This window comes from Lissotriton vulgaris, chromosome 4_1, assembly GCF_964263255.1.
Source record: "Lissotriton vulgaris chromosome 4_1, aLisVul1.2, whole genome shotgun sequence".
In the NCBI taxonomy this organism is placed as follows: Eukaryota; Metazoa; Chordata; class Amphibia; order Caudata; family Salamandridae; genus Lissotriton; species Lissotriton vulgaris.
In genome coordinates, this window is record NC_141691.1 from 868132945 (window position 1) to 868160061 (window position 27117).

The following is a 27117-nucleotide window of genomic DNA, read 5'->3' on the forward strand; positions in this document are numbered from 1 at the left end:
ACATCATGATGATGGCAGTCCTGGATTTTTCTGCGTCTCTAATGCCTCTATTTGATGTGCCTCACGATAGTCCCCTGACTTGTTCCAAGCAAATTCAGCTAGCTTGTTGTGCGCATTCACTTTCAGTCCCTTGGCCTTTGCCATGTCGAGGCTGTGATGCGTGCGAGGGGGTATTGTGTCTGAAATCAGTTTAGATAATTCCCCACTGCCTACCCAGCAAGGATGCTTTTCTCGATGTCGGCCTGTCGGGTTTCCTCAGAACCGATTACCAATAGACCCCTTTGTTCGGATGTCCTTGCCACAATGCGACATGCGGGACCTGTCAAGGAGATCGGCGGCATCCACGCGCTGTCCGTTGATCAGGGTACAACAATCGACGCACCGATCTGTGAGCCTTGGTGCTTCCACGTGGGTATCGGGCATAGGGGTTTCCTTTATCTTATGTCCTTAGTCTCACCTCAGATCCTGTCAGTTCTTTCCCTGTCTTTGCATCAGCTCTGACCTCAAGGGGGTCTTGGGTACCTCTAGAGGGCGTCTGTTTGTCCGGGGAACTATTGGGTCGCTAGGTGTAGGAGGGGTCAGTTACCTTTAATCTCGTATGCGGCCCACTCCAGCCTGCAGCAGCCTTGGTCGCCAGTGATTACTCCCAGGCCAACTATATTTCCGGCCATTGGGAGGGAGGGGTGGGGGGGTGAGCAGACCAAGACAAAAGTTGGGTGCGAAAAAGACCGCTTTATTTGAAACAGGTGCACATTAACAAATTAACAAACCTCGGCTAAGCCTTACAAAATAGTCCTCACTAAATATGAAAATCCTCAACCCCAGATCAGCAAATCCCACCCCTAATACGTCATCAAAAACCCGCCCCCACCCGTACATTACATAATTACAAATTCAAACAATGCCAGCCCCTGCATAAACATTTCAACTTGCCCAATTTCCCAACCATAACACAAATGCCCAAATTGCCCCCAACCAAACCAGGTCCCCCAACCTCTGTAACCTACCCAAGAAATCATCCTGCCCCAACAACCCCTTGACAATGCCACAACTTAAACACCTGCCAACCGAAATCTTACTAATCCTGACGAACAACACCAAATTTCCCGCACAGCACCTGTTCAAAGCGACAAATATAACAATACAAAAAACACCCCATGTCCACCTGTCACAAAAAAGCAATAAGAAAATAAAATAAAAAGAGGGGGGGGAAATTTTAAAGAAGGAACCTCCCGGCCACCAGGTCACCAAGCCTAAAATGGTTGTTGGAAGGAGGAACCCAAGGCATTTATGCCTGGGCTACATTTGGGCGGGAAAAAGGAGCCCAAAAGGAAAGAACAGCCCAATTGGGCTGCTCACCCACCCAAAACCCTCCCAAACCGCCCGGGGGGGGGGGTCTTCCCTGCGGTCGGCTGCCCCCCCCAAGCCCCCTTTGGGAGGGAGGGGTGGGGGGGTGAGCAGACCAAGGCAAAAGTTGAGTGTGAAAAAGACCGCTTTATTTGAAACAGGTGCACATTAACAAATTAACAAACCTCGGCTAAGCCTTACAAAACTAGTCCTCACTAAATATGAAAATCCTCAACCCCAGATCAGCAAATCCCACCCCTAATACGTCATCAAAAACCCACCCCCACCCGTACATTACATAATTACAAATTCAAACAATGCCAGCCCCTGCATAAACATTTCAACTTGCCCAATTTCCCAACCATAACACAAATGCCCAAATTGCCCCCAACCAATCCAGGTCCCCCAACCTCTGTAACCTACCAAAGAAATCATCCTGCCCCAACAACCCCTTGACAATGCCACAACTTAAACACCTGCCAACCGAAATCTTACTAATCCTGACAAACAACACCAAATTTTCCACCACCCAGAAAGCGGGGGGGGGGAGAATATTAAAACCCCCTTTCTGCCCCCCACAAAGAAAAGAAGAAAGAAATGAGAAAAGCCTAAGACACAAAACGCTAAATCTTCGAAAAACAGGAAAGCACTTCTCGCAACTCAAGGAGATATAGATCCATGCCAATCCTGGAAAGAAGGACACCGTCACCACGAAAGAACTCCACCGTGTCATACTTGATATCCCCATGAGTCACCCGACCAAAACCCAAACCTTTACAAAATCTAGAAACCTCAACATTGATCTTCTTACGGGCCCTATCAATTGCTTTAGGTTTGATTGCACCTCTCCAAGACCTCCGCGGAACCAATTCAGTCCAGAAAACATGGCATCCCGACCACTGCTGTTTCAACAAAGAAAGATCTTTTTTCATTGCAAGTAACAAAACAATACCTTTTACATTGCACAAGTCATTCTCCCCTAAGTGAATAACTAAAACATCCGGGCATTGGCCCCCGACCAACCAAGAATTGAGAGCAGGAATTAAATCTTTCCACAGCATACCACCCCTACCTTTCCAGATTACAGTGAAAAAACGCTCATTAAAACCCAACATGGAACCAAAATATCTATCACTAGCTTGAACAGCTGCTCTCTTCACAAAGGAGTGTCCTACTATCCAAATGGTCATAACCGCCGAACGGGGCCAGCCACAGAACCTGAAATAGAAAAGGCAGTATCAAATTACGAAAAAGAGGATGACGCCAGCGCATCTGAATCACTTCGCCCATAGCGCTTATAACATTGCGAAGACCAATGCCCCAAATGCTTGATGTCCTGCGAGGACCATCCCCTGTTATTAGCTTCAGTGGCCGCTCCAATCCTGAAGGAATGGGTCCCATATTTTGAAGAATCTAAACCAATGTCTCTTAAGGCTTTACGGAGCACCATGCACAATTGATAATCAGTGACTCTGGATCCATCAGCATGCTGAAAAACAGGTGCATCCAAATGTCCTCCAGAAACAGAAAACCAACATCTGGCCCAATGCAAAGGGCATGTAAGGAGAGGAGAAAATGCATCAAGCCATATACCTGTACCTTTTGCTCTCTGATCTGTTTTTGAACGAGGCAACCACAAGTGAACACCTCTCTCTGACAAATGAACATCCCCCCAAACAACCCCCCCCCCCCAGGAACCTAGAACCTAACAACTCCGAAACTCTAAATGCACCAAAAAACATCCACACCATAAGGGTGGAGAAAAGGCATGACTCAAAATTATCCCTACAAATCCGGGGCAGAACTTCCACCACTCTAGCTAAATTTTGCCAAGAAAGGGGGCGCCGGGGTAAGTGTTCCCCTCCCCTCTCCCGAGACCAACCTTCCAGCATTTTTGTACCAACCTCACCAGCCGAGGGAGAGTAACCCCATAAAAGCTTGCCCATAAAAGAAATGCCAGCTAATTTACCCACAATGGTCACTTTGGATAGCTGTCTGTCCATTAAATCCAGAATAAACTGCAAAACATCTTCAACTCGTCTCCAGCCAGGATCACGCCTACAGGCCCCTGAATTCAAAAATTCTCTCCAGGCTAACTCATATGCAGACCGTGTAGATCTAGACAAAGATCCTACCACCAGCTGTATTACCCTGTGTCGCCTACCTCCCACAGATGCTCCGGCATGGGTGTTGGAGTCCTGTCTGCTTCCGAGGCCAGCCCATGGAATCTCTCCCACTGTGAACGCGACAAAGCATCCACAATTTCATTGTCCACACCAGGAATGTGCAAAGCCCTGAAACTGATATCATACCTGAGACAGCCCAGTACAAAAACACGGAGCAATTTAAAAATCTGTGGAACCCTAGCTGATTGCCTATTGATGACCTGTACTACAGCCAGATTGTCTATCCGAAAAAGAACTTTCTTGTGTGCCAAAGCCGGTCCCCACAATGTCAAGGCCACCACCACAGGGAAGAGTTCAAGAAAAGCAATGCTCCTACCACCATTCTTCCACCTAGCAGGCCACTGTTCTGCACACCACTTCCCCTGCCAGTATAGACCAAAACCGTCACTGCCTGCCGCATCCGAGAAGATCTGCACATCCCAAACCCAATCGTCCTCCCTGAACAAAGGAACACCATTGAAAGTATGTAAAAAGGCCTCCCACATTCGCAGATCTTCCTTGACGCTAGCTGACAAGCGGACATGATGATGGGGCAGATGAAAACCAGACAAGGACCTGCCCAGGCGCCTGCAGAAAGTTCTCCCAGCTCTGACCACCCTACAAGCAAAGTTCAGATGGCCTAACAGCACTTGTATTTCCTTGACAGTACCCTTTGTCTTAGCCAACATTGATTGCAATAACTCCAGCATTTTGACCTTCTTATCGATTGGTAACCGAGCTTCCATTGCCTGAGAATCAATTTCAATACCCAAAAATGACATGGTCGAACAAGGACCCATTGTCTTTTCAGGTGCCAACGATACTCCTAAAAGACCCATAAGTGTCTGAAAGGTATGTAAAGCTGCCTGGCATTCAGAAGAGCCCTGTGATCCAACAAAAAAGAAATAATCTAAATAGTGTGTTACTAACTGATGTCCAGACTTGTATGTAAAAAACCATTAAAGGAAAGTACTGAATGTTTCAAAGAGAGAGCAGGATATGGAGCAACCCATTGGCAGTGCTTTGTCCACGTACCATTTACCATTAAAATGGATGCCCAGAAGATTCCAATCTTCAGGATGGACTGGAAGCAATCTAAATGCAGATTTTATATCGCATTTTGCCATTTCAGCCGAAACTCCAGCGGTCACCACCAATGACATGGCTACATCAACCGAAGAGTAAGACTCAGAAGCAGCTTTCTCATCTATGAAGTCATTTACTGAAAATCCTTCTGGCCAAGACAAGTGTTAAATTAATCTGTACTGACCCGCCTCCTTTTTTGGAACCACACCAATGGGGGAAATGATCAAATTCTCCAAAGGCCAATCATAAAAAGGACTGGCCATCCTACCCTCCCATACTTCCTTATCCAATTTTTCCTGTACTATAGCCTTGTGCTCATCAGCCAATTTTAAATTCTTGGACCAACGCCGCAGCCACGGCCCTGAGTAACCTAGACAAAAACCTTCCTGAAAGCCAGTCATCAAAAGTTGTTGTGCTCTCAAATCGTCATAATCCTGGAGACCCTGCATCAATTGAAAAAGGTTAACCGGAGTATGAGCCTTTGGGCCCAACCCCTGCATTGTTTTTACCTCCCCTTGTAACCTGGGACTGTTGAGGTGCGCCTGATGTGCCAGCGTTCTGTTTTGACCACTGCGGACCCCCCGCAGCTCGAGGTCCCCAGCATCTAGCCAAGGGGTGTTTTCTACCACATTGTGAGCACTCATGACGAAATTTACAGAACTCCCTGGTGCACAAACCCTTGTTGAAATCCCAATAGGTACCAACCCCAGACTGCATGGCTGATGCATGCTTACCTTGAAAGGGCCGGTAGACTAAAGGTAGTCCACTGGCAGTAAAAATTGTCTTACCACCCGCAGATGCCCCCATGGTGTGTTGCCATAAGTCAGTGTCCAGTTCCCCCCACTTTGCCTCAGGGTCCCAAGCCAGTCGAGCTCTAAACTCTTCATCATATTGAGCCCAAGCGAAACCGCCACTAGTTAGCTGTGCTTTCCTAATAACGTCCATATATTTATATATAGCAACACACCGCTCCGGGAATTTCTCGCAATATACGCTAGTGTATATCAAAAACGCCGCTGTCCAATTTTCAATGGTAAGGGGAACTTTGGGGCGCTTAGCCAACTCGTACTCCTCCTCCTTGGAACCCTCCTTTGAGCGTACCTCCCTGTGCAATAATTTTAAAATCTCAACATACTCACCCTTCCAGATTCTCTCCTTTGTTGAGAGCATCAAATGAGCACCTAAAGGTTTCGTGACACCCATATAGGGCAATTTCTTAATCTTTAATTCTTTGCTATGTAAATTACCTGTTACCAATTCAATGGCATCCGTATTCATGCCACTCTCAACCTTGGAAGTGATGTCTGCATCCCTTGTGCCTACCCCTTGGTCTTTAACATAACGTCCTTTGTATAACTTCCCTGTATCACCTGCAACGAGCGCCTCTCCCCCCGTCCCTACAGACACCATTTTTGGTCTGGCCCGTGGTTCAGAACTCTCACCTGGTTGCAAGAGCGGGGGTTGCTGAGGCCTCGATCTCCATGCCATTTGCTCAACGTTGTCATCCGTCCGAGGAACCCTTCCTGCGGGGCCGCGCTCTCGATCCGGTGCAGACACCACCACCTTTTTAGGTCGCACCACCATTGGTGCCTGAAAAACACTAGAAGAAGCATGAAAATGCCCCCCCCCACTCTCAGTGTCACGCAACTCCCCTTCCTCAGGAGTATCGTCGTCATAATCCAAAATCAAAGATTCCTCCAACCCAGGAGAGCTGGAAACCGGCAATCTATCTTGAACGTTTACAGAAACAGCACCACCTACATGGGCCTTACCAACCCTTTTTCGACCACTAGACGGTGGAGCCGACTGTACCCGCCGGTACTCCCCAAACTGCTGATTACTCAAATGTAGAAGTTGCGATGAAGAATCCAGCTGAGAATGTTGAGAATACGTTGGGGCCAGGGAGGTCGCGCCAGACCTCCATTTGCTGACCGCGCCGAGGTCCCTCGATGGTACAGGTCGTGCCGCGCTAGACTACGCCCTCCCTTCACCTCGGCGCCAATGGGCCGCACTTCGCCCTACCGAGTCAGCTCCTCTTGACCGACCTTGCACCTGCAAATAAAAAGGCTGGACTGATGTGCCGGGACCCCTTTTAAGAGGAATCGCAATATTCTCACTCCTACCTACCAACCTCTCACCAAGCAAAAACCACTACCCTGCAACTCCAACTGTGGACCTGAAATGTCCTTCTGAAAAGACACATTACGACGAGGGGGGGATGGTTCAACAATCTCCTCCCCACTGCTCCAATCTAACATAGCCTGTACCATAGTGGACGCCGGACCCGCAGACTGACCAACCCCAACCTCCACTCTTGAAGAATTCACCTCCTGTGTGCTCCCGGGTAGGCTACCAGCCTGTAGGACCGGGAAAACCAACTGACCATGTTGACCACCTCGAGGACCAAAACTAGCAGACTCCCTATGAGATACAGCCTCACGAATCCCCTCTGACCAAGAAGGAAAAACATCTAACCCTTCCCAAGATCTAGCAAGCACACTCTGATTTGAAAGACCACCCTTGGAAGGTGAAATAAAAAAGTCTCTACCAGTAGCACCCTGTACAGCCGCACTAGGAAACGCAGAATGAGAAGGAGGAGGTAAAGAACCAGCACCCTGAACATGACCATCAAAAGAAATGCCCCCCAACCCCCCTACCTGAGCCCACTCCCCTTCACCCACAGAACCACTGTGCACAGACACCACATCGCCACCATGTGAGCTAAGGGGGGGAGAATAAAAGAGGGCTACCTGCAAAAATAACCTCTCGAGCTTCCACTTGCCCCACCCCTTGCCGCTGTACAAAAGAACTGGCCCCCTCAGAAAATAAAGGGGAAGCCGGTGAAAGAAAACCAGCCCCCTCCCTCTCCTTCAAGAAAGGTTCATTCGCTACCAAAACCGGACGATCCTGCTCCAAATTAACAGCCCCCAAAAGTGAATGAGCCTGCAACTGCGCCACTCGCTCCGACATCAGCCCCTCCCCCACACGCGACTCGCAGACACCTGCGCAGAGGCCGAAGCAGACCGCTTCTTACTGCCGCGCCCTCCACCATGCTTACCCCGCAGCGTGGGTGCCGAAACAGCACGCGCCGCAGGCAATGGCACATTACAAGCCGCCGAAGGTTCTGACAAAAGCTCCGACACAGCCGCAAACTCCCGAACCAACCCTTCAGGCACATTCACACCACTCGAACCTTCCACCAACTCAAGCTGCTGAGTCTTTACCCCCGGGGCCGCTTTCCGAACTCGTGAGCGGCCCCTGTCACTCACCAATTCCGTGCGTGTACGTTTAGGAGTCACACACGCTGCGACAACCGCCGCCACTCCTGCAGAGGCCTAACGCTGGGGACGCGAAGGGCCCGCGACATCCCCGATGACCAAGTCCAAACGGCCAGCTTCGCTAAGAAGCCTTATGGCCTCAAGGACTCTATGGTCTTCACCTGACATTATTACGACACACAAAGCGATTAAGGAAAATTTTTAAAGAAGGAACCTCCCGGCCACCAGGTCACCAAGCCTAAAATGGTGGCCGGGAGGAGGAGCACAAGGCATTTATGCCTGGGCTACATTTGGGCGGAAAAAAGGAGCCCAAAAGTAAAGAACAGCCCAATTAGGCTGCTCACCCACCCAAAACCCTCCCAAACCGCCCGGTGAGGGGGGGCCTCCCGTCGGTCGGCTGCCCCTTCCAAGCCCCCCTTGTTACAGTCCCCCTGGTCCCATCCAGTGTGTGGAACGTCATCCCCAGGTTCAATCGGAACAAAAGCGCTCCATGTAGCGGCCATCTCCACCCTTTGTAGCTCCGATTTGGATCTCACACAGAAGAGAAGTGCGCAGTGCTGGGGCCTAGCAGGCCTCCAAAGCCGGGACGCGGCTGCTGCGGTGTGCATCGGTTCTCACTGCTCACACGCAGCCGTCTTAGTCTCATGGGCACCAGTATTCTCCGCAATCAAGGGCGACCAGCGGCCACATCTAGAGCGGAGGGTCTCCTCCTGCCGACCCCAGCCTGCGCACTCTCTTCACTAACTTCCGAGTTGCGGTCGGAGGTCTCTATGCCGCCATGTTGGTTTCCTGCTATCAGCCGTCGCATTATTCTTTCCAGCGGGACTGTATCTCACCGTCGCTGGCAGCAGTGGACTGCGGGCTGATGAGCTGTCTCTAGATCTGGTCTGCTGTTATTGCGGGCTCAGGATTTTGCAGGATACTTAGCGAGGATACAGGAGTCTCTCTAGCTAGCTGCCACTCACTTTGGCTGTTAGCCACGCCCACAAAAATGAAATTTTGTTTTAAGTTTTTGTCCCGAATTTTGACCTTTTATTCTGAACTTTTAACAGTCCTTTCCAGAATGTTCCTTCATGTTAGGTGGTCATCCTACTGATGCCTGCAGTTCCCACAAGGCAGGCAGGCATATAGCAGGAGGAGATGCAAAGGGGCAAGCGTACTTTGAGGGCAGACGGTTGAATAAGTAGTTCATTGGCAAACAGCCAACTACTGGAAAACCTGCAGATGAAACGCCGCTGAACGTCCGGCAGACTCCCTACTTCTGCTCCTACTTCTTCCACACTGCGTCATAGCACCACCACCTCTTTACAGTGTCTCACTTCTCCCACACATACATCACTGCCATCTCATCCATGTCACCCCCATCCACAGAGAGTTTGGTCCTTTAATCCAATGCATCATCCAGGATATGGTGGATCTGCGTCTGGAAGCAACAATAGGCTGTCTGAATTTTAGTACATATCTCTAATAAAAACTCTGAAAATGAAGAGTAAGGTCAGGACGTGTTAAAAAACAGGACAGCATTTTTTTGTGGATATTACTCTGCCTCCTTGAAGTTTACTAATATTGCACTGAGCTGTAAGAAATTAGAGTTTCATTTTTCTTTGTGGATTAGTCAGTGGAACAGTTGTGCGGTGGGTGGATTAATAAATAAGGGCCTTAAAAGAAGGCCAGCAGGCTAGTGCGGCATTATTGTTTGTGCAAACAGCCTCCCGTGCACTCAATCTTTTGCAGCGTGGCTACAATGCCGAGTTTTCTCATTTTTGGAGAAGAGAATAGTGCTCTATCGAATTTGCTTGCCCAGGAACCTAATCAATGTGAATTGCCTCTTTCGCTGCAACTTTGACTTGACATATCTGCCAAGCAGTTGCTTCTAAAGGTCACAACGCATGGGCTAGGTTTTGCAAAAGTTGCTGCTCAGTGGAAGGCAGTTTCTCCTGACCCCATCTTCAAAAGAAAAGGTCACGAACATCATGAAATTGCAAAGCGAGATCCATAAAAGAGAAACCCTTACTTAAAACTTTCAAGGCTAAATTTAGGTCACCATTTGGTATTTTCAGCGTCATTATAATAGATGCCAGAGACCAGTCATCTCTCACAGCCGGTGAAGGTGCACTATTTGACGGGCGGTTAGGCGCGAGCAGGCCAAATTAGTAATTCGAGAAATAATAGTGGTGGATTGTTTTTCTCGCATAATAAACAGAATTACTTCGTTTCTCCTAGCAAGTATTACGAAAAGCAAATAAAAGTTTCCCTTATCTTGCTTGCTTAAATGTCAGAACCAGTCAACATACTTGTTAGGCTTACCGCTGATCCGTCACAACAAATACAACACTTTGCTAAACAAAGTTAAACACTCCACGGCATAGAGTGCTATCTGACCAAAAATGCGCTTTGGCGCCCCACAAAGCGGTTTGAAGCGCTTTAAAAATCCTACAGTGCAATGCAACCGTATTCCATCATAAAAACGACATGATGGAAGCAGCAATATTTCCAGGTAACCTGCATATACACATATTCTTCAAAATTCGGAGCTCTAGTGTTATAAACGTTGACAATGTTTCAGTATCGATCTCTGCTATACACGTGATTAATGCATTATCGGCTGCCAGCTGAGTCCTTTCTAACTGAATCTGCTCTCCATCACTTGTCACAGGTAAGAGGCTGGGTAAAACAGAAAATCTCTCTGATAGGAACAAAGCACTAGAATAATTCTCCAGACGAATTACTCTAAATTAAAAATAAAAAAATAAAAGCATTCACGAAAGATTTGGGCATCAGATGACGTTTCATTCCTTCTCTTCTGAACACGTTTCAAAGCAGCTCTAGGCGTGCTGGTTCTTAGAGACTGCAATTGCAGCGAATTCAGTCATGCATGTGTGTATAAATGCATGTATGTATGTAGATAGCTGTATTTCGCGAATTTGACCAAGGGTCATAGAGCAGTACATGGCAAAAATAATTTGTTTAGGGGGAAGGAAGAAACTGAGGGCCATATTTATGAAGTTTGTTGTGCAGGGCAGCGCACAAGTAACCTTGCTGTGCTGCCCTGCGTCAGAGGAAAAGGGCAGGAATGCACTGTATTAATCCACTATGGCGCAGTCCTGTCCATTCGCGGATGCCATTTTGGTACATTAGCTCTAACACAGGTACTTCTTGCTCCATGGTGTCTGTGTTGAAGGCAGACTATTTTAGTGTAGGATGGGACACCTTGCTGCACAAAAACAATACTTAGAGACTTTTTCCTTAGCGGTACTAAATTCCCTTCTATGAAGAAGAAAGATCACAAATGCATGATCAGTACAGCAGAGGGGTAGGATGTCTTGCATAGAGACTAACCCCTCAACGGTAAAGATGACATCCAGGGTACGACCATCTTGATGGGTGGAGCCCTGCGTAACCGTCGCAAGCCCAATATTTCACAGGAAACCTGCAGTTCCTTAAATGGAAGTGATAGGTCCCCCTCAGCCCACATACTATAGTCTCCTAAGATAAAAAAATGTAAATGGGCGTGGGCAATATTAGAGATGACCTCTATGAAAGGTTGCAGGTATGTACTCGGAGGACGATAATGAAAAAAAATACCAGAAATGACGCAACCTTTTTCAGCTATCAGAGTAAATGCCATTTTTCATTAACCGCTTAACTGCAGCGGCAATTCCGCCGCGGTGCAGCTGTTCAGCGGAGTGGGCGGGCTGCGTCAGCCAACGGACGTGCGAAGCACTACGAAGGTAGTGCGTGCGATGGCCATTGACCGACAGAAGCATGCAAGGGGTTAAAGATCATTCCAACTCCTCCCTGTTCCTAGTAATGCGTGGCTTGTGAAGGATTTCAAATCCGGAGGACATGGCAGGCCGAGGTCTATGGCTGAGTCAGGAGTAGTCCATGTTTCAGTTATAAATAGTGGAACCAGATTATCAGTTTGTAGCATCAGGTTAATTTCCATGAAATGCTTAACTAGAGTCCTTGCGTTAAGTAGGCCACATGTCAGATTACCCAGTTTTTATGACATAAGGAGAACTTAACTTACTTTTAGAATACATGGAAATCAATGTAGGCAGGGCCGGACTGATTACCGGGCAATTTGGAATGCTGCCGAGCTGGGGGCTGATTTCACTGCTGTGGGGGCAGATTTGATTCATGGAGACCTGCGTGTGCTTCGAAATAATTAATGCAAAACGAATTTCGTTTAGCACACACAGGTCTCCATGAACGAAATCACCCCCCAGCTCAGCAGCATTCCAAACTGCCCGGTAGCCAGTCCGGCCCTGAATGTAGGGGTACCAGCCTGCTTACCAAGTTTCATTAATTGGTCTGTAATGTAGCTTAGTATAACATTACAAGCCCGTGGGGCTCGGTAGTGCAGCCGGCAGCAAGGGTGATGCTGTGTGGGGCTGTGGTGCAGACTGACACGGATGGACTTGCCTTTGACGTACCTACAGCTAGGTTGAATCACAATCCGGAATATGCAGGGCAGTGCTTTATTTCAGCCTGTGCTATCCGGCACCTCATCCTCTGCACCGGCCCTTATAGCACCACTTAAGAACACACACACTCATCGTAAGCCATGTGATTTTCCCCAGAATCACAGGATGTTGAGCCATGCCGAGACTCGATCCCGGTTCTTCAGCTCTGAAATCGGCAGATCTAGCCATTAGGCCAAGTAATCTCCAGAATAAAAAGTACTGGGGCTCTAGTCAGTTGGACGTTGCACCCGCAGATTTCCCCTGTTAGCACTGCCGCCTGAGGAGCGCCCCAGTACTTTTTATTTTACAAATTAACCACTGATGAAGTCTCCTCCTCAAGGAAGACTAGACCATCACCCGATGTGGCTCCCGATAATGTCCCACTCTAACAGGCGAGTACAGTGTGCCCCAAAGATAACAAAGTACAAGTAACACACACAGTAAAAGTCTTTCCAAATAAAACATCAATTCCCGGGTTTAAAAGTTAAAAAAAAAAAATCAAAGTAGCGACCTGTGCAAATGAGTGTTATTTAACAGTGTTTTAGCAGCAAAACATCCAGTGAGGCCTGCTACCTGCATTGCAGCAAATAATTAAAACGTGCTGCAGTTGGAGTTGATGAAAGGCCAATGGGCATGGTAACGAGTTGAGTGGGGTCAAAAATGGCAATCACTGCGGGCAAACACCGGCTTCAAGAGTGTGCTGGTGTTTGCTGCAGCAGTGAAATGTCTTCAAATCCTTATTATCCACCGTACCTAATTATATAACTTGTTACACATACAGCAAATACAAGTCTCTACAGTGTTTTGCACATACAACAGTTGCAGATATGCACGTTCCAGAAAGCTGGGAACATTTGGATAGAGTAGTGATATTTCTAGCACTACATGTACCCAGGGACATTACTAATACATTTCTAAAAATATTTGGTATGTGTAACTAAATATTTCACAAAACATTCCATGTAAGGGTACATGCCAATCATTCCTTTTTGCAACTGGAAAAGATGATTTTATACAGAGAAACAATAGACTTGTGTTTTTTGATAATTACATTTTTACTGCGCTGTTTTTCACTCTGTTTCTCAAAACTACAGCCCTTGACTGGAATCTGTATGATTATGTGAAAAACTACTTAATACCGATGTGACTTTAGTAGTAAGGATATGTGAAATATACTGTTTTTGTAATTGATTCAGAAAAGGGGGTGGTGATGGACAGAGTATCTGAATTAAGCAGAACACTCGTACCCAGTCAACAGATCAGGGCTTTATCCATCACCGTTTTTTAGCTCACTGCACCATCCCAGCTCAGAACCTGGCTACATGCAAATTAGTCTGTCCCTGGCCCGGTGCATCATGGGAACAGGGCAGACCAAACTACCAAGCCAATTCTTTTACTGGAAAGGAAACAAGCTTCCGGGGACCGGTTTCTGGCATTACAGCCGTCTTCGGCCCGGCTTGCTTGAATCCTGATGGTGCAGTGAGCAAGGGACTCATGTCATAGCATACCCTACCACGCTTAAGGTGGACAAAACGATTCAGAAAAGGGGGTGGTGATGGACACAGTATCTGAATTAAGCAGAACACTCGTACCCAGTCAACAGATCAGGGCTTGATCCATCACCGTAAGCTTTTTTCCTTTCCTTTATAAGAATTGGCTTGGTAGTTTGGTCTGCCCTGTTTCCATGATGCACTGGGCCAGGGACAGACTAATTTGCATGTAGCCAGGTTCTGAGCTGGGATGGTGCAGTAAGCTAAAAAACGGTGATGGATCAAGCCCTGATCTGTTGACTGGGTACGAGTGTTCTGTTTAATTCAGATACTCTGTCCATCACCACCCCCTTTTCTGAATCGTTTTTGTAATTGAGCACAACATAATGTGGAATGTTTATATACTCAATTAACCCCTTCTGTGCTGGTGACGGAACCACTCCGTCATGAGCCACGGACGCGCTGTGCTGGTGACGGAGTGGTTCCGTCATGGCGCAGCCGCCCCGCCTATGCGGCATCAATTTTGCGCCTGCGCGGCCGTTTTATTGAGTGGGCAGGGCCTGTGACAGAACCACTCGGTCACAAGCACAGCACGCCCGTGGCTCATGACGAAGTGGTTCCGTCATGAGCATGGTGGCGCCGCGCGCCCCCTCCCCCCAGCGCCGCAGTGGAATTACCGCCGCATCCAAGGGCTTAAGGTGTACAATCTTGTATCTCTAACAACAACCCTGATGTACAGCACTCTGGGTTTGCACTATGTTCAATGGATCAGATTTATCAAGTTTTTACATCACCCTTGTACCACGCAAGGGGGTGCTAGGGTGATGCAAAACCTAAGTGAGATTTATCAAGCAACGCAAGTCACCCTTGTGCGGCCTTCATGGCTTGATAAATCTAGAGTAAAACAAGACAGCTCATATTGCTTCTTTTCGTAACTCTGTGGCAGGGAGGCTTTCAATAGGTGGAGTGTGGGTATTCCCACGCATCCACCCAAGGATTTTGGTGCATTCCCAGATTTACCATTAGTGGTAGACCAGGGAATGCATCAAAATGCTACACCTCCCCAGGTAAAGCGTAACAAGGAAAATAGCTTTATTTCTCCTTGTTTGTTTTTCTTTCTAAGTGTGCTGTGTTCTGCAGCACACATAGAAAGCGGAAAATCCCTTTCAGGATTGTTTTTGAGCAGGAAGGTGTCACTTCCTGCAGAAAAACAATCCTGCCTACAATGCAGGCACCCATGCACCATGATGCAAGGTTGCCTGCATTGGCACTAGGCAGTCAAAAGTGCACTAGGAAAGGACAGGAATGCACAGCATGATGGTAAATACAGCGCACTCTTGCCCTTTCACGTAGCAAAGAATGATAAATCTGGCCTAATGGAACTTGTCTGCTACTGAATTTCCTCCATTCATTCACATTACCATAATCCCTAATTCACGGTTTGTAAATTAATTTACAGGTCAGTAGGCCAGCAGGTGTGCACTTCAGAAGTATGTACTGACCTTGGATTTGTTACATGAACATTTTGGGTTCAAAGAGTTTCTTTCTTGAAACTGGCATAAAAACGTTCTGCACTCTTGCAGATGGTAAACTGAGATGAAGCATTTATTTTGCACAACATGTTTCTCTCTTGTAACTGAAGGCATGTATGGTGTAATGGAAGACAAGGTTGCCTGGGCAGCCTGGTAGCACTGCTAGTAAATATTTTGCTTTATCATTTCTGCTCTGCTGTGTTTCCAAATTTAAGCATAACTCACAGGAAAAGTACATCACAGGCTCAGGCAGTGAATTTAGCAGAGCTGGAGCAGGTATAACATAACATCATAATTCAGTCAGATTCTATTAAAATTCCTGTCTGGTGGACTAGATACTGAAATATGTTTTGCTTTCTCTTGCACACTACTACAGGAAGATTCTAAAACTCGGCATGAATTGAAAATGCGTGGTTAATATAATCAATTCATATGCATTGATAAACTTTACAAAACAAGATAAATACACTTTAGAGAATTAACTGAAAAATTAAATCACCTAAACACCTCTCTCTCCCTCTTTCTACGTCTTCTACTCTTTCTCTCTCTCTCTCTCTCCTTCCTAACTTGTTCCCTATCGATGTACACATTAAGATCCAGATATACTAGGTTCGCATCACTTTTATCAATGCAACCCAATGTAAAATATATTTTGGGACTTACTAAGCCACGCAAAGCGACATTTGAATGGCTTTGTAAAAAAAAATACCGTAAGTAGCACAGTGGGTCACTTTGCGTCAGAGAGGCGTTACATGGGTGGGGCATGGGCATTTCCATACATTCACCAGTGGATTTTGTTGCAAACACAAATTTAATGAAGACAGTAAACATGGGTGTGTGTGAAAATTGAGTGGCTACCAAAGGCCTGCATAACATGGAAACATACCTTAATTTTTCATTGTTACTTCCTTCCACTCTACAGCATACAATAGGAAGTGGAATATGCATCAAGGGGTTGTTTTTGTGCAGGAAGGTATCCCTTCCAGCAGAAAACATTCCTTCCCATAACACAGACACCCATCCACCATGGTGCAAGAGTGCCTATGTTTAACCTAGACTGCCTGAATTGTGCAAGTGCTAGGTGTAGTGCATTTATTTTCTTTCCCTTTCATGCAGCATAGTGTGAAATATTAGTAAATCTAGCCCTTAGTTTTAAGTAACAAGGCTAGGTGTGGTTAAAGAGTGGGCATTCCTAATTAGGAACAGGGTAGTCCCCAGAATCATTTTTTTAGCTGTTTTTTAGGAGGATCCTTCTTGCTGTAAATTTTTATGGTGAACATGTCCCTCTACATTTCAGATCACATTAATCTTTCAACATAACATTTACATTCCAAATATATCTTTCAAATATTGGACCAACACTCCACAGATATTAAACTATATAATATGTGTCTTTTAATCCCACTACTGAAGGTTCTTTCCATCTTCATTTTTAGGTCGAGACTAGGCAGCACGCATGCGCTGATTCACGAGTATCTCATCCATAGGCTCTTGACACACCCGTCCAATAGGTTATTGCTTGTGCCATTCTGGAATGCGGCCTTTTTACTGGTGTATTTGTTGTGTTTGTCACTCCTTAGTGTGCTAGTCCTCTCCCATGGCACTGGCCCTATTACATTAACTCTACACTTCTGTTCAATTTATGCTGCTTGTGAGCACTACTTTGTTTTTCCACTTGCTCGCATTACAGAAATCGGGTGTTTTCTGTGCTTGGTGATTTTCACCATTCCATCCCGTTTGCCGTCGCCCTATCATTCTGCTTTTAGTGTGGCAGGCACTTTCTGCTCTTATTCATCCCCCTCCACATACCTCTAATGCGGTACATATTATGCAATGTTTTTTGGGGGGGAAGTTTTATATAGCACAAACTTGACCCTAAGGTATCAGAGCGCTTTAGATAAGCACCAGTTGTTGTAGACGGACACATTCGTTTTTTATGCACAGGGAGATTAAGTAATTTGCCCAAAATCACAGAATGTGGGGAGGCAGTGAAGGGTCCTGGGTCCCAGTTGTGACCTCCTTTCCAGCTCTTTATGCATTGCTCTGACACCACGCCCCTATCTTAAAGATAATTGCTCTTCAAGGGATTGGACCTCACCCGTATTCCATTCCATTCCTATACTTTATTTTGGTCGAATAGACTATAAAAATGCATGTGCAATAAGCTTAGAAACAGTAAAACAATCCTAATAAAATGGGCAGACCACAAGGTTCACAACACAATAGTCCGAAGCAGTCCTTAGCTTGTTGTATCATTAACCCCCTCCCACAACATCATCAGCCCTCTGCTTTCCACCAGCAGCCAGCTGAGTAAATATTTGCCCCCTTGTTAAAAACAATTGCGACAAAAATCACTACAAGCATGATATTAATAACATCTAAAAACCGTTTGTAAACAAATAAGCTTTAAAAAGTTTTGAAGAAATTAAATTTAAAACCACATAAGAGAAAAAAACAATGCATCGGCCTAAGAAGGTGAGGTGGACTTCAAGGACAACCTACGCGCACACCACATAAAGGTTAAAAATCGTGACACTGCATATACAATTGGTATGTGGGTGTCATATTTCAGGGTCCTAAATATATCTCCACTGTGCTCGGACACTATGTTTCTGCACAACTGGACTATCCATCGCTGCCTGGCTATTTTTAACCTGAGCAGAAAAAAAGATGTGTAGCTCTGTCTCTCTCGCGCCGCAAATTCAATGTCCAAAGACCATGTTGCCCTGCAATAGAGACACCTACAGAGTTGAAATTAAGGTTCCGCCTCCACAGCTGTTGGGACTTGTTTGCAATGTGCCAGTGACCAAGGGCATGGAGACCGAAACGCGTCTGGGATTCCTGATGGAGGAAGAATGCGTTGTGCCTTTGTCCACAATAAATGAAGGAGATCATTTTAATTGTGCAGGCGTCTCTATTGCAGGGCAACTTGATGTTTGGACATTGAATTTGCGGTGCACCTCGCCACATAGACGCCCGCTGCTCATTCACAGCCCTGCAGCGCCCGTAATACGGGCACTTCAAGGAGTTGAAATGCCGGTATTGTGGGAGAACGATTACAAATGGTATAACGAGGTTCCCCCTCCACAGAACCCACTAGGGGGAATACAGTTTGCCTGTATGAAGACCCACAGCACCCACTTTGGTAATGTAATGGACTACAGTACCCATAAATCAACTCTGCGCAGTGAAGTCCCACTAGGGCAGGGCCTGACTATTTAAATCCCACACAGCTGTGGGGACTTGTTTGCATTGTGCCAGTGACCAAGGGCATTAAGCCCGAAACGTGCCTGGCATTCCTGATGGAGGGAGAATGCGCTGTGCATTTGTCCACAATAAATGAAGGAGATCATTTCAACTGTGTAGGCATCTTCATTGCTGGGCAACTCGGTGTTTGGACATTACATTTGCGGTGCGCCTCGCTGCACAGATGCCCTACTGCTCATTGATCGGCCCTGCAGTGCCCGTAATACAGGCGCTTCGAGGAGTTGAAATGCCGGTATTGTGGGAGAACGATTACAAATGGTACGACAAAGTTCCTCATCCACAGAACTCACTGGGGGAATACAGCTTGCTTGCATGAAGCCCCACAGCACCCACTTTGGTAATGTAATGGACAACAGGACCCAGAAAGCAACTCTGTAAAGAGAAGTCCAACTATGGCGAGGCCTGACTGTTTAAAGCGCACACATCTGTTGGGACTTGTTTGCAGTGTGCCAGTGACCAAGGGTATGGAGCCCAAAACGTGGCTGGCATTCGTGATGGAGGTAGAATGCGCTGTGCCTTTGTCCACAATAAATGAAGGAAATAATTTCAACTGTGTAGGCATCTCTATTGCAGGGCAACTTGTTGTTTGGACATATATATATATATATATATATTATCTACTGGCGATAGCCAGTAGGTATATATAGTTAAGACCAAGTTACCATCGGACATTCTGAACATTCTATTGGGAATAACTTTGGCGCCGATTGATGGATCTGCCTGTAATATTCCTTAAACTTGCCTCGCTGGGCTCCGCTCCTTCCCTGACAGTTTTGGGGGGATTCGTAAAGCTGGGGCCAAGAAAAAAGGGGGGTCCCAAAACATGTTTTCCCATGTTAATTTCCATAGGGACATTCTGACAAGGCTACAGCTCGAATGGCTAAACGGAATTACACCAGATTTGGCAAAATGGTAGGGACTGGTATGCAGCAGTGCCTTTTGTATGTTTGGTGTAAATCCCTCTAGTAGTTTTTGAAAAAATGGAATGTGAAATGTAGCCCAATGCAATTTTCAATAGGACCTTTAGACACGGATACAGCCCGAACGGCTGAATGGAATTACACCAAACTTGGCAAAATAGTAGGGACTGGTATGCAGAAGTGCCTTTTTTATATTTGGTGAAAATCCCTTCAGTAGTTGTTGAGAAAATTCAATTTTCCCAAATTATATATCTATGGGTGGGACACCATGAGTGCAGGTAAGCTTACTGTACTCTGTACCTTCTCGAGTACGAGCTGCATGCTGCATGCTGATTGGCTGCTACTGTCAGTGAACATTCCAAAACAGAAATTGTTGGCAGCCATCTTGTGCCTCAGTAGACTGAGGCACAGGAAAGCAGAAAAACAAACGTGTAGAACTCAAAAAGGGGGCAGGGTGGAAGCACCCTGACCCCCTAGGGGCCTGACAAGGCCTCCCTGCCCCCCCCAATTTTTTTTTCTGAAAAATCATGGGGGTATGCGAACCGTGCGCGCACAGTATGAGTACCGTACTAGTACCGTGCGCGCACCCTGCGAGCACCCCGCGATTTTTTGAAAAAAAAATATTTTTGGGGCCTTGGGGGTCCTTGTGGGACCCCTTGAGCAGGCCTAGGGGGTCAGGGTGCTTCTACCCTGCCCCTTTTGCGTGTTTTGCACCTTTGTTTCACTGCTTTCTTGTGCCTTGGTTCTACCGAGGCACAAGATGGCTGCCAACACTTTCTGGTTTGGAGTGTTGACAGACAGTGGCAGCCAATCAGCATGCCTTTCACAGGAAAGCAGCATGCTCATTGGCTGTCAACACTTCTAACCAGGAAGTGTTGGCATTCATCTTGTGCTAGGTAGACCGAGACACAAAAGAAGCAGAACTCACAGCCCGCACAGCTCCCACAGCCCACACAGCTCTCACAGCCCACACAGCTCTCACAGCCCACACAGATCTCACAGCCCTCACAGCCCACACAGCCCTCTCAGCCCTCACAGCCCACACAGCTCTCACAGCCCACACAGCTCTCACAGCTCTCACAGCCCACACAGCTCTCACAGCCCACACAGCTCTCACAGCCCACACAGCCCACACTCTCACAGCCCACACAGCCCTCACAGCCCACACAGCTCTCACAGCTCACAAAGCTCTCACAGCCCACACAGCTCTCACAGCCCACACAGCCCTTACAGCTCACACAGCCCTCACAGCCCACACAGCTCACACCCCACACAGCTCTCACACCTCTCACAGCCCACACAGCTCTCACAGCCCACACAGCTCTCACAGCCCACAAAGCCCTCACAGCTCACGCAGCCCTCACAGCCCACACAGCTCACATCCCACACAGCTCTCACAGCTCTCACAGCCCACACAGCCCACACAGCTCACATCCCACACAGCCCTCACAGCCACCACAGCTCTCACTGCCCACACAGCTCTCACAGCCCACACAGCCCACACAGCTCTCACAGCCCACACAGCTCTCACAGCCCACACAGCTCTCACAGCTCTCACAGCCCACACAGCCCACACTCTCACAACCCACACAGCTCTCACAGCTCACACAGCTCTCACAGCCCACACAGCTCTCACAGCCCACACAGCCCTCACAGCCCACACAGCTCTCACTGCCCACATAGCTCTCACAGCCCACACAGCTCTCACAGCCCACACAGCTCTCACAGCTCTCACAGCCCACACAGCCCACACAGCTCTCACAGCCCACACAGCTCTCACAACCGACACAGCTCTCACAGCCCACACAGCCCTCACAGCTCACACAGCTCTCACAGCCCACACAGCTCTCACAGCCCACACAGCTCTCACAGCCCACACAGCCCTCACATCTCACACAGCCCTCACAGCCCACACAGCTCACATCCCACACAGCTCTCACAGCTCTCGCAGCCCATACAGCTCTCACAGCCCACACAGCTCTCACAGCCTACACAGCTCTCACAGGCTTCACAGCCCTCACAGCCCACACAGCCCTCACAGCCCACACAGCTCTCACAGCCCACACAGCTCTCACAGCCCACACAGCCCACACAGCTCTTACAGTCCACACAGCTCTCACAGCCCACACAGCTCTCACAGTTCTCACAGTCCACACAGCCCACACTCTCACTGCCCACACAGCTCTCACAGCCCACACAGCTCCCACAGCCCACACAGCACACACAGCCCACACAGCACACACAGCTCTGGCAAAGATAATACCAGCAGCGAACAAGCACTGGCAAAGACAAATATGGCAGCAAACAAACACTGGCAAAGACAATAACGGCAGCAAAGAAACACAGGCAAAGGCAATACCAGCAGTGAACAAACACTGGCAAAGATAATACAATAAGGGGGGCAGGGGCACAAAAAACGGCACAATCAGGGGACAGAAGGCCCGACAAACGGCACAATTAGGGGGCAGAAGGCAAGAAAAACCGGCACAATTAGTGGGCAGAAGGCAACAAATGCGGCACAATCAGGGAGAAGAAGGCAAGAAATACGGCACAATCAGGGTGCAGAAGGCAAGAAATATGGCACAATCAGGATGCAGAAGGCAAGAAATACAGCACAATCAGGGGTGCAGAAGCCAAGAAATATGGCACAATCAGGGGGGCAGAAGCAAGACATACGGCACAATCAGGGGGGCAGAAGGCAAGAAATACGCCACAATCAAAGAGCATTTTGCTCCGGTCCAAAAATCGGATCCCTAGGGCTGCTCAGGTGGTCCCACAAGGATATTAACATAATAAAACGTTATCCACTAATAGAATTAGCATTTAAAAAACCTTGCAAATTCACTGAAAAAAACATAGGTTTCAGGCCTTATATAGTTAGGATTTAGCATTTAAAAAACCTTGCAAATTCACTGAAAAAAACATAGGTTTCAGGCCTTATATAGTTAGGAATTAGCATATAAAAAACCTTTGAAATTCACTGAAAAAACCATAGGTTTCAGGCCTTATATAGTTAGGAATTAGCATTTAAAAAACCATTGAAATTGCTCCTATATAGTTAGTTGTACTAACTGTTTTTCGCGCACCCGCAATCCACTGCTGATGACATCACATTTTACATCACTCATGACATGGTCAGTGACATCACTCATGACATCACTGATGACATCTCAAATGACATCCCTGATGACATCATCCTTGTGGCAGACCTCTTCTCACAGTAATATAACCTTTGATACACACGATCAAAAATAGAAAGTAACATTTTCAAAAAAATGGAGATACCAATTCCAGTTAGAACAACCTATTCAGTAATTCCAAAATCTACATATATATCCAGTCATTCACTAACAGTTCTATATAGGCACTCATACATGTACTCAATCATCATATGTACTCATACACCTATACATCTTATTACACACCGACACTCATCTATAGAGTTACTCACACATGCAAATAAACTATCAAACATCCATTTACTTGCATATACAGCTATACACCCACCACTACACTAATTTCTACAGAATCGTACACATACTTACTCTCTAAAACAATCACTTATAGAAACACATACTTATTTATACAGGAACTCTTACAATCTCTTGCTCACACATATACTCATTTATATACATCAATACTCACATATACTAGTTTAAAACATATGTAGTTGCTCATAAAGATACTTTTGAGACAGTCATTCACTCACTAACACACCCATACACACACTCATCCACCTATACAGTCCTGCACACATGCTGTCTTCAAAACACATACAAACAGTGAGTCAGTCATTCATGCATCTGTGCGCTAAGTAATACTTCCCATCGAACCATACAGACACTCATTCTGATACTTAAAAAAAGAACTAATAACCCATATACACACTCTTGGTGCTACTCACCACCTCATGCAGCCACTTACATACAAAGTGATACACTGATACAGATATTTAAATATTTAAAGATTACTCGCTAATACACCTATTCACTAAGATATACTTAATAAGACAGTTATACAATCAATTTTACAAAAAAAATCCTTTTAGAGACTTATTTACCTATTCAATCTTCCATCGACCTTTAGAAATACATACAGAGACACATTCACTGGATGATGTCATCAGTGATGTCATCAAGGATGTCATTTGAGATGTCATAAGTGATGTCATGAGTGATGTCACTAACCATGTCATGAGTGATGTAATATGTGACTTCATCAGCAGTGCGTTGCTGGAGCGCAAATTATAGTTAGCTGAACTAGCTATAACAGGGGAATTTCATAGGTTTTGTATGAGTAAAATGACCAGCTAACTATAACTGGTGTGAAACCTATGTTTTTTTCAGTGAATTTCAAAGATTTTTAAAATGCCAATTCCTAACTATAACATGTGTGAAACCTATGGTTTTTTCAGTGAATATATATATATATATATATATATATATATATATATATATATATATATATATATATATATATATATATATATATATATATATATATATATATATATATATATATATATGTATATATATATATATAGATGTATATTACCTACTGGCGGTAGGTAGTTATAGTTAGGACCTAGTTTCCACAGGCAGTAGGTAGTTATAGTTAGGACCTAGTTTCCATAGGAAATCCGCAACATTCTATTTGGAATAACTTTGGCGCCGGTCAATGAATCTTTGCGAACTTCTCCAAGATGATGGGGCTCCTTTCCTGAAAGTTTGGGGCTGTTTCATCAAGCGGGGGCCGATAAAAAAGGGGGGTCCCCATGCAATTTTCCATAGGGACCTTTAAGACGGGCTACAGCCCAAACTGCTGAACGAAATTACACCAAATTCGTCAAAGAGGTAGAGTTAGGTTCGCAGACGACGCTTTTTGTGAAATGGTGTAAATACATGCAGTAGTTCCTGAGAAAATCAAAAGTGAAATCATAGATTTATCTATAGACGAAGTACCGGCCGAAGATTATACGCGTACCACTAGGAGCACGGGCTGCATGCTAATTGGCTGTCAACTGTTTGTCAATACTCCAAACCAGGAAGTGTTGGCAGCCATCTTGTGTCTCGGTAGAACCGAGGCACAAGAAAAAAGAAAAAGTAGTGCGCAAAAGACGCAAAGGGGGCAGCGTAGACACACCCTGACCCCCTAGGCCTGCTCAGGGGGTTCCACAAGGACCCCCAAGGCTTAAAAATTATTATTATTTTTTTTTTTAAATCGCGGCATGCGCATAGGATATGCGTATGGCGTGGAAAAAACAAAGAAAACCTGAAGCCCGCTTTAGTGCTAATTAGCCCCTGGGGGGCCAAGTCCCGGGGGCAATGTAGTTTATCATAATGGTGGCCCAGAGGGGCCCCCCGACCCCGGGGACCGCTACCCTACGGGACTTTTTTTAAATATATGTGATTTGGGGGCTCATGGCCCCCTGCAGTAAATGTAAATGTGTATGTGTGGGGGGGCTCTTAGCTCTGAGGTCCCTTCAGCCCCTGGGAGCGCCACCCTCCGAGGCTTTAAAATATTAATTGAGGGGGGACTCTGAGGCCACCCAGTCCCAGTGAGCGACACCCCACAGGGCTTTAAAATATGAATTAAGGGGGCTCAGACCCCCAAGCTGGAGCCCAAGATGGACCTGGGGACCGCCAACCCCCTGGGCCGGCTCCTGCAGTGTCCCGGGGTGTACACCCCCGTGAGACTGCCGTTTGCATTGTCAGGGTGGGAGCCGTGACAGAGTCATTGGAAACTGCTTTCCTATTAGGAAGAGAGAGCTCTCTCTTTGAAATATGAAAGCAGATTGCTTTTTCTCAGGGGAAGCAGCATGTTAATGTTTGTATTATGAAAGTGGGAACAGATTTCACTGCTCTGTCTTTCGAAATTCAAGCAAACAGCAGTGTCCCAGGGGTAGGCACCCCGGGATACTGCAGGAACCGGCTCTGGGCTTGGCGATCTCCAGGGCTCTTGAGGGCACCAGACCGAGTGCCACGCAGACCCTCTCTCACACTACAGAAATCTCTGGAGGGTGGTTGTTTCCGGGGTTTGAGGGGCGTCGTTGAGGCCCACACACTTTTGTATGGGGCGGGGGCCTTGGACGCGAAAGTGGCGCAAGGGGGTTGTAAATCCGGTATTGTGTTTTGTTTTACTTTGCTTTCCTTTCTGTCTTGTAGAGGATCTAGGGTAAATATAATGGTTTTGTACAGCCAGTACCTTTCAACCCTACCCCCAAACGGGTTTCAGCCTGTTACCCTAGTAACAGTTCATGGAACACTTACGTGAGCACAGTGGTTAGAAGTTCACCACACTATGTTGTTTTGGATTGGTACCGTTAGTTGTAGCTAGAGACTCTGGCACAGATCTGGTAAAGAGTTAGTCTCAGAATTATACTTCAAATTATAAATATCATTTCTATTGGGGACCACTACCCTTATATATTTTTTTAAATTAACTTTCATTGAAACAACAATAGATAACTGGAAACGTAACTTAAAGATATCAATACAATAAAGAACTAGAAACATAACTTTAATAAAACAATATAATAAACTAAATGTGATGTGGACTCCCAAAGACGTATGGTAGGTAATCTGCAAAACAAAAAAGAAAATTAGTGTTTCAAATTAGATCGAGGTGACTAAATGAGGTCAAACATTACAAGTCAAGGTAACACTAGGATTTTACGTGTGCAGTGTGCCTGGTACATTTCACTTGTGTTATAGGGCCACATTGAAGCAGTGTCTGTATGGAAGTGCCTACTGCATCAGATTTAAATTACAGATCAACAGGTCTTTAAAATGATTCAGAGATGAGACAGTATTAGGTGAGAGATCAAGTCATTATGCAGGACAATATTCTTTAGGGCTTATTTACAAGAGTCTAGCCACTTTTGTGTTTTTTTTTCATGTTGAAAGTGACGCAAAAGTGTGGCAAGGAGCTTGCAAATAAGCTCTTTTATTTGTAATGCATTTAATTGGAGGTATTGTATATCCAGGCCGCTCTGCTTACCTTGTGTAAAAAACACTGTGGCCAGCAGAATTCACAACATTAATTTAGCTTTGGTTCTACACGTCAGAGTAGACAGCAGAGTCCATAAGTTCAAAAGAGGAAGAGAAATGATGTCAAAGAGAAAGAGAGAAAACACAACATTAAAACGTGGGTGAGAGAAAGTTATAAATGGAGCTGTTAATACTGGCGAAAATATTCGTAGCTCACCTTTTGCCTCTGCTGTGTGTCTAAGCACGTGCTGGTTCATAGTGCATCCTCCAATTTAGTGATCTGAAAGATAGAATATAGACTTTGTAATAGCATAATACATATAACTGCACACATATATTTTCGGTTTATTTATTTGTATTCTCAGGATAATGTATTTTTTTAACTTCCACTGTAAGGAGGTGTTTGTTTGCTGTTTTTCTTCTAAAGTAGTATATTACATACACTCCCACTGCATAGCGGTGAGTTCTCGATATTGCGGTGCAGATTTACACGCTCCCTACTCCACCAGTACGTCAGTTTTTGTAACGTACTGGTGGCCCAGGGGACTCCTTTATATTTACGATAGGAAAAGCCACC